At 40.1% G+C, this 8,798-nt stretch overlaps 1 long non-coding RNA gene across 1 annotated transcript; it reads left to right on the forward strand.

The window, feature by feature from the left end:
* Window positions 1–261: 261 nt before the first annotated feature.
* Window positions 262–7,803, forward strand: LOC137096126 (uncharacterized). Its single transcript, XR_010909303.1, has 3 exons — window positions 262–771; window positions 3,498–4,561; window positions 5,188–7,803. It is a non-coding gene; the product is annotated as an uncharacterized lncRNA (long non-coding RNA).
* Window positions 7,804–8,798: the final 995 nt, after the last annotated feature.

An 8,798-nucleotide genomic window follows, 5' to 3' on the forward strand; every position in this document is an offset into this window, starting at 1 on the left:
CCGCTCCTCCTTGGCTCCGGGTGGCATCTCTGGCTTCTCTCTTTTGGGGATGACGCGCGTCTGAAGCGGGACGGGGAGAAGCAGGCTCCCTTCATTCCGCCTCAATTCCGGGTCGGCGAGGAAGAGGAACAACACGGAGCGAAAGTGATACCTGCCGCTGTGTCCGAAAAACGGCGTGAAACCAGTTGGATGAGGATGTATTTCCCTGCCGGCATCACACATGGGGAAAAGAAACAGAAGCCAAGCTCAGCCAGGGCGAGTCCCTCCCAAGTCCCAAGCGCAGCTAGGCTGACCCCAACTGGACTCTCAGGGCTCCCTCCTGGCCGTGGATTCAGGGGCATTGCAGGCCCACAAGGTCTTCCGCTTTCTCCGCCAAGGCCAGCAAGTGTACCACCCCATTGCAAGTCCTAATATTGCATGCATAGCATTGAGCCACCATGACAGCTGAAGTGGGGTCAGGCTGCATTCACTGTGTAGACGCAGGCGAGCGAGCCTACTCGCCTTTTCTTGGCCAAAGGCCGGACTCACCCTGGATGGAGCTCAAGGCGACCCCGTCTCGGGCCTCCAGGGAAGGAAGCGGCACCAGGGGAGTTTTCCTTGGAAAGGATCTCTGATTGTGCGAACTGTCCAACCCAACCAGGTCCCACAAGACAAGAAGGAGCAGGAGAAAGCTTTTCCCAGAAAGAGAAAGTAAAAGGATGCCCAATGAAGAGGATCTCCCATCTTACAGTCAGTTTTGTTTCCAACTGTGTTGTTTATATTTTGAATTAGGTATACATGGAGGTCCTGAAACCTTTTCAGTGCATAGGGGCCTCTAAAGGCCTTCACCCCACTCTTGGGACTTTTTCTTCCTTCATGGGGACCAGGCCCTTCCTTCTTGGCTGCTCCTCCTTCACCCCTTTCATACTATTGCAACCAGCCTGTAGGCAGGCCTTGGCTTGATCACTGGGAGGCTTCTCTTTCCCCCTCAACCAGCCCCTCTTCCCTTTCCCCTCCAGAGAAGCTAGACATCTTCCATTTCTTTCTTGTCTTGGATCTGTTTATTGTAAGGCTTTGTTCCCCAGAGATCCAGGAAGGACAAGTCTTTTTGAATTTACTGTACTATCCACTGTGTTTGAGAGAGTAAGAAAAGCAATAGCAAAGGTCACTGCTGCCAAAAACATTTTTTTGTTCCTCATCTTAAATATCACAGTTGATACTTAATTTGCAAGACACTGTCTCTTTCAGTCATATTCTACATTTATGCAGTTTGAACTTTTGTCTCATGTTTTAATATATGTATTTTAAGTATGTCTTAATATGTGATTTTATAGATGTGTTTGATTGTGTTGTGCCCCACCTAGAGTAACAAGAAGAAACAGGCAATAAATTAAGAAATACATTATTATTATTATTATTATTATTATTATTATTATTATTACTGTTATTTGATGCACAACAAAAGTAGTACACAGCAAACAAGATTGGTGTGCTATCTTTTGTATTTGATCACACATAGAACACTTCCCAAGGGTCTAGGATTGTGTGATATATCGGACTCTTCCTAAGTGTTTAGGACTGTATGAGGTATCGGCAAATAATGCGTAACTGACTGATGATAAGTTTATCAGTGCTGATTGTTTTTAAGTGCAGGCCAAGGTCTTTAGGCACTGCACCCAGTGTGCCAATCACCAGTGCGACCACCTTGACTGCAGTCTTTGCATTTCGATATTTAAATCCTCATATTGTGGAAGCTTTTCCATCTGCATTATTATTATTATTATTATTATTATTAATAATAATAATAATAATAATAATATTCATACAAACATGAACACAAAATAAATCTTCCTATCCATACCAGCCATTAAAATTGACCTGTTCTTCTCCGACTGGAGGATGCTAACTTATATACAGTATTCCTCCTCTCCAAATAACATCTGTAATGCTATCTTTTCTTAGAATAAAGAAAAGTGTTTTTCATATATGTGTGTGTAAAAACAAAGCAACACACAGCTATGACGATGTCATCACTCTCCTTCAGCTCAAAAAAAGGGAGACATTCTTAGAATAAAGAAAAGTGTTTTTCATATATGTGTGTGTGAGAAAAACACTTTTCTTTATTCTAAGAATGTCTCCCTTTTTTTGAGCTGAAGGAGAGTGATGACATCGTCATAGCTGTGTGTTGCTTTGTTTTTACATTACTCCTCATCCAGCCCTTCTTTCACAAGGCTGAGGCCTGCACATATGGTGCCTTCTTTTAATTCAGCAACAACAGTTAGATAACAACAGTCCTTTCTGGCCAAATACAAACTTGACTCCTGCCTCTCTCCCCCGCAATCCCAGTGTGCTAGTCTAACCACAAGTGCAGAAATTGGACACACGTGACTGTAGAGTGCCTGCCAATTGGCTACCGGACATGTCTGCTGTTTGTTTCATTTCTGACTCAGCTCTGAATTTTGGAATGACAGCATTCATTCTGATAAGGTGGCCCTGGAAGTTCAGCAGGAGTAGTGGTGCCATTGAGGAGGCTGGGGGGGGGGGGGGAATCTATACTGTATTATTATTATTATTATTATTATTATTATTATGACTACTACTACAACAACAACTGTACTTTTATACCCTGTCATCATCTCCCAAAGGGACTCGGACAGCTTATGTGTGGAACAAAATGTCCACAGAACATCAAACCAAAGCACATCAAAGCAAAAACAACCCATTTAAAAAAACCTGATTAAAATAAAACATAGCAAAAAATAACAATCTAATAAAACACAATTAAATAAAACATAGGTGTATGAAAACTGCAGCCTTAAAACTCACTCAGACAATACACACCAAAAAACCATTAGCCAGAAATACTAAGATGTGTGTGATCAGGCTATAAAAAGGATCAGGCTTGCCAGGGGACTGGAAGTGCAGAGAACAGAGTACTATCTGGTGGGCTAGGGCATTTATAACTATTCCCAGGTAAATATGCCTAAGTCTTAGATTTAATATGTATTGGATTTTTCAGTTAAACTTATATTATTTACTAGGAAATGTATTTGCTATTTCCCAGATTTTGAGTTTTCATATTATTTGCATATGTGATGCATCTAAATAATATTAAAATTTGCATCCAGGCTCATCTACTGGGTTTCCATGGCTAAATAGGGATCTGAACCCTATATTCCAAGGTCTTAATCCATCATACAATCCATGATATCTTGCTGGTTCTCAAGTTAAAATGTACCTGGTGCTTTACAGATTTTAACAGCTCAAGTCAAAGATCTGACCACCCCAATAGAGTTACGATCTGAAAAAGACCATGAGGGACAACAGAAGGGTAGAAACTCATGGTAGAATGTGAAGGATGCATATAAACCTGTCTCAGCACAGTGTGCCAGTAGCCATGCCAGGTAGAGTTTGTGAAAGCTGGAGCACAATAATACTTCAAGGAGCACAGCTTCCCCATCCCTGTTTCAATGTGTCATGTCAAAAATTAATCACCTTTCAATCTGGTTTCCCACAAGAATGAAGATGAAGCTCTTCTCCTGAAAGGTGACTAATAGGAGATTTCAAAGTGATAGAGAGAGGGAAAGACCTCACAAGACCAAGTGCTGTACAACCCAGATACTGTTCATCGGAAAATGGAAGAAACCACAAGAAATCCAAAAGGCAAGCAACACATGTTTGGGGAGAAAAAAAATAGTTGGTACTGGTTCTGCCAGTTTGGATTGCACTTGGGAATTCTCAGAATCAGGAAGCATTGGGGCATGTTTCAATGGGTTGTGATCTTGTGCTTGGACTATGGAGGGAGTGCTGTTTACACCCATTTGGGAGCAAAAGAGAGATGTAGTTTACTGGAGGTAACGGTGGTCATGTGTTATTTGATATATCTGAGGTATGATTTCAGGCAGCTGTTATTATTCTGGGACAGGCTGAACAACAAGCACCCATTTAAACTTGTTTAAAGCTTGATCATTTAAGCTTCATCATTTGGTGATCCCAGAACCTGATTTTTTCATAACTTCACCTCACAAAGTCTCCCATCAACAGTTATTCTCTGAAATCTTGTTGCTTTCTGGTTTGGGCCCATTCACTCCATAGTGCTTATATCTCACTTTAATTGCCATTGCCTGTCCTCTGGAATTTGATGACACCATAATGTTTTCTGCCTCTAACTCAATTGCTATTTACAGTTCAAATGGAATAATAGCAGTTTAATTCTGTAGCTTGAATGGTTGTTAGTGAGGTCAAATTGCATCCAATGTAGGTAAATATGTATATTTCACATTGACCAAGGCAGGGCAAACTGCATCCCATTTTACTAGCATCAGCAAATGCTGATTCAGAACAATTACTTTTTTTTCAGCATCCTCCAATCAGCAGGGTCAATGTCTCTGTGGAGTGCTCAAAAATATAACCCCAAGAAGATATATTCACAACAGAAGAATGGAGAGTTAAGGTTACAAAACTGGCCTAAAATCACAACTTTATGTGGCTTCTAAAGGAAAAACTCAGTGAAGCTTTTTGAGATTCCAAACTGCTTTTGGACTTTTTGAACCATAAGAAACACAAGATGTAAAAGCCTGTGGTAATGAAAATTAGTCATTCTAGTAATACATATCTTTTTCAAATTTAGGTTTTATTCATTACAGGAATCAAATTCGGAGCCTTTGTTTTGTATTTTTTCTCTTTTAATCTTTCTTCCCTCTTCTCGTCTTCCATCTTTTGGTGTTTTTAAAAAAATGTTTTGAATATTTTTTCTGAATGTATAATAATTTGATTGAGATTGTGAAATGGTCAGTGCCAATGGTAATGTGAACATAAAATAAATAAATAAATATAGAAATATAGAAATGTTTAAAAGTATTAATTTACCTTAACTGGCTTAACTGATTTGGCTTAACTGATTTGGTCATTTCATTTTCAGTGTTCAGAATGTTAACTTTGACTAAGTTTGCTGATACATGCTGGGGGGGGGGGGGAGCTACCCTCCCATGCTATAATTAGAAGGTAGGAAAGGGAGGGAGTTTCTTTGAATCATGGATTGTGTGTGGGCGTGTAGATGTCTTCAATTCGCCTGCCAACTTACTACGAGGATTTCATAGTTTTCTTTGGCAAGGAGTACTCAGATGCTGTTTTGCCAGTTTTTTGCTGATTCACTGTAATTACTGTAATCTGCTTCTTTTGACAAATTCATATTGTTTTTCCTTACAGATTGGAGGACCCTACCAACTTCCTGGATAATTTGTAAAAAAGTCAGAAGACAAAGAGCTAATTTGATCAGATAAGGCATCCCTAGATGTTCAGACACTAGACCTGAAATATATTGCTGCACAGTCCCATAAACAGAACTTAAATGTCGGTTTATTCCCATGTAAGTATCTCAAGAACTATAAGAGTTCAGGTTCAGCCCATGGTCTAAGCTAGAGGAGGAAACTCTACTGCTATATAATCCAGTTTCTGAATCCACATTATCTGCTTTGAACTGGATTATATGACCGTGTAGACTCATATACTCCAGCTGAAATCAGGTCATCTGGATTCAGAAACCGGATTATATGGCAGTAGAGATCCAGCCTCTCTTAGAATTAACAAGAGAGAAGGGGGTGTGTGGAGTTGGAACAGTGCAGGCTTGTAGCTTTCAATTCAATGAAGGCTTTAGTCTATCCCTTAGGCCCCTTCCACACAGCTGTATAAAATCCACATTGAACTGGATTATATGGTAGTGAGGATGCAGATAATTCAATTCAAAACAGGTATTGTGGATTATCTACCTTGACATTCTGGGTTTCATGGCTGTGTGGAAGAACTCTTAAATGTATTCTCCCAAGATGCAGAACATATTTTGAGGATAGGGCTCAACAATTTGGATACATCCTTGAAAGCCTGGGTTCCAATCCAGAGGGAATTTAGCCAAATGATATAGAAGCCTGGTTTGAGGACATTGTTGGATACAGAGTTTTGAGACAATGAGCTACAAATAACATAGCATCTGCAGAGAGTAACTTTTGTGCAATAATGTTGCATTTGAAAAGTATTGGAATGGGTGGAGACAAAGCCATCCTATTTTTTAATGACACAGTTACTTTTCAAAGGGTTTTTAAAATTCTATTTTTTCTGTCCTAAGATTCCCCTTTTAAAGTAGTGACAAGTAACCAGCAAGCCAAGTTACTTTTCCAACATCATCACCAGTTATGGGAGTAAATAAATTAAAATGCTGTGCTTTTCCCCAAAGTCAAAACTAAATCAAATCATATTTGTAGTGTTCTCCACTGGAAACCAAAAAGGATTTGGAGAGCTTGATGCATGCCTGTCCTGAGAGGTTACTTTCCCTCTCCAAAGGAAGCAAGGTTTGATCCTCATGATTGATAAAGATGTAGTTTTCTAGTGGTAATTGTCCATCAAAAGGGCAGGAGAAAGGAGGAGCCTAAGACCCCCCTACACTATCATATACAATCCAGATTATCTACTTTGAACTGGATCATATGGAGGTGTAGACTCATATGATCTAGGTCAAAGAAGATAATGTATATGATCTTATTTGATAATCTGGGTGACATGGCAGTATAGAAGGGGACTAAGGCCACATATAAAATCCCACATTATCTGCTTTGAACTGGAATATATGGCAGTGTGGACTCAGACAACCCAGTGCAAAGAAGATATTGTGGACTTTCTGCCTTGATATTCTGGATTATGTGGCTGTGTGGAAGTGCCCTGAGGCTGCCTTGTGGTGAAACCAGTCCCCATTGTGTTATTTTTATCTGTCATAACAAGACTGAGATACTCTGGGATTAGTCATCAGAACTGTACTAAATTATCAAACTCTAAGAAAGGTTAAGTAAGTGGTTGTTGTTGTTGTTCCTGTCCTGGAATAATAAACACTGTTTGCAATCTTACTCCAGATCAATGGAAACATTTAATAATGTGTGGCCACAGTAAACTATGGGTTTCTTTCCCAAATGGGTATAAACAATCCTCACTCTACAATCCAAGAGCAAGACTACATTGCAAAACTCATTGGAACTTTCTCCAATGTTTCCTGGTATAGATTCCCAAGCATCAACCCAATTGCCAGGTTTTCAGGGATTACAGTTCCTATTAAACATAGTGGTCAGTGGTGTGGATAATGGGAGTTGCAGTTTGCTATAATTCTCATCTTGCATCTCGAGGGTCCCTAGGGTAGATTTTTTATAATGTTCAAGCTTAGATGTTGAAAATAGCCTTTTGTTAGTACAACTATCCTCTCCTTGGGTGGGTATTAGACATAGTCTGTACAGCTGGTCTGCTCATTAACTAAGCCAGCTTCCCTGTTTGATACCTCCATGTCTTGTTCCTTGTATGGATTTCTGAATTGTTTTGTTTTTATATTCTGTGAATCATACCCACCAAGGATGTGGGTAAGGGATGGAAAAGCAGAAAAAGCACTATCTGTTGAGTAGGAAATATAGTGTGAAGATACTAGTATTCAACTGTAGAAATTCTATCATTTGAACCTCCAGATGTTTTAAACTTCCTTACCTTTTATCATGCTAGCTGGAATTTCTGGAAATTGAAATCCATACAAATATGGAAGTCTAATCTTTGACAACCAATGCTCTCCTGGACATACATCTACACTGTAGAATTAATGCAGTTTGACATCAATTTACTGTAGAATTGTGTGAGATGCATTTTGGTGAGGTACCAGCACTCTTTGGCAGAGAAGGCAAGAGACCTTGGAAAATGACCTTCCATCGCTCCTAGAGGGGCACTCTCCATTGTCCTCTCTTGGTCTCTTCCACACAGCTGTATAAAATCCACATTGAACTGGATTATATGGTAGTCTGGTCACAGTTCAAAGCAGATATTGTGGATTATCTGTCTTTATATTTATTTATCTAGAACCCTAAGATCTTCTGGGGAAGCCCTGCTCTCGGTCCCGTCTTCTTCACAGACTCGGTTGGCAGGAACGAGGGACAGGGCCTTCTCAGCGGTGGCTCCTCGACTATGGAATGCCCTCTCTAGGGATATCAGATTGGCCCCCACCGTCTTAACATTTCGAAAAAAAAAACCTGGCTTTTTGAGCAAGCTTTCCCAAATGCAGTGTAGCAGACAAACTCTGATCTTGGAACAACTGGACAATGCAATTAGGTAATGATTTTAGTAATGAGACACTGAGGACTTATACTTTTATCAGTTTTATTTTATTTTATCAAATGTTATTTATGCTAAATGTTTTAATGGTTTTTAAAAATGTTATTGCAGGCATCAAATTGTGCCTTTTGTAAACAGTCCTGAGTCCCCCTCGGGCTGAGAAAGCTGGTATATAAATATGGTTAATAAATAAATAATAAATAATAATAAATATTTATTTATTTAGGACATTTATATGCTGCCCTTCTCAACCCGAAGGGGACTCAAAGCGGCTTACAAGATATATATACATACAATATATTATATCATTAGCATAGTACAATATTATTTATTATACTAGCTTGGGGGTCCTCCTGGACTCAACGCTGTCGCTTGATGCTCAGGTGTCAGCGGTGGCCGGGAGGGCCTTTGCACAACTCAAACTTGTGCACCAGCTGCGACTATACCTCGTGAAGTCTGACTTGGCCAGGGTTGTCCATTCCTTGGTTACATCCAAACTGGACTATTGCAATGCGCTCTACATGGGGCTGCCACGTGGTTTCAACTGGTACAATGGGCGGCAGCCAGGCTCCTTACTGGAGCAAACTATAGGGAGCATACAACACCCCTATTAAAACAGCTTCATTGGCTGCCGAGCCAAATTCAAGGTGCAGATCATGACCTATAAAGCCCTAAATGGTTCGGGCCCT

Source organism: Anolis sagrei, chromosome 2 (assembly GCF_037176765.1).
Source record: "Anolis sagrei isolate rAnoSag1 chromosome 2, rAnoSag1.mat, whole genome shotgun sequence".
NCBI classification, from domain to species: Eukaryota; Metazoa; Chordata; class Lepidosauria; order Squamata; family Dactyloidae; genus Anolis; species Anolis sagrei.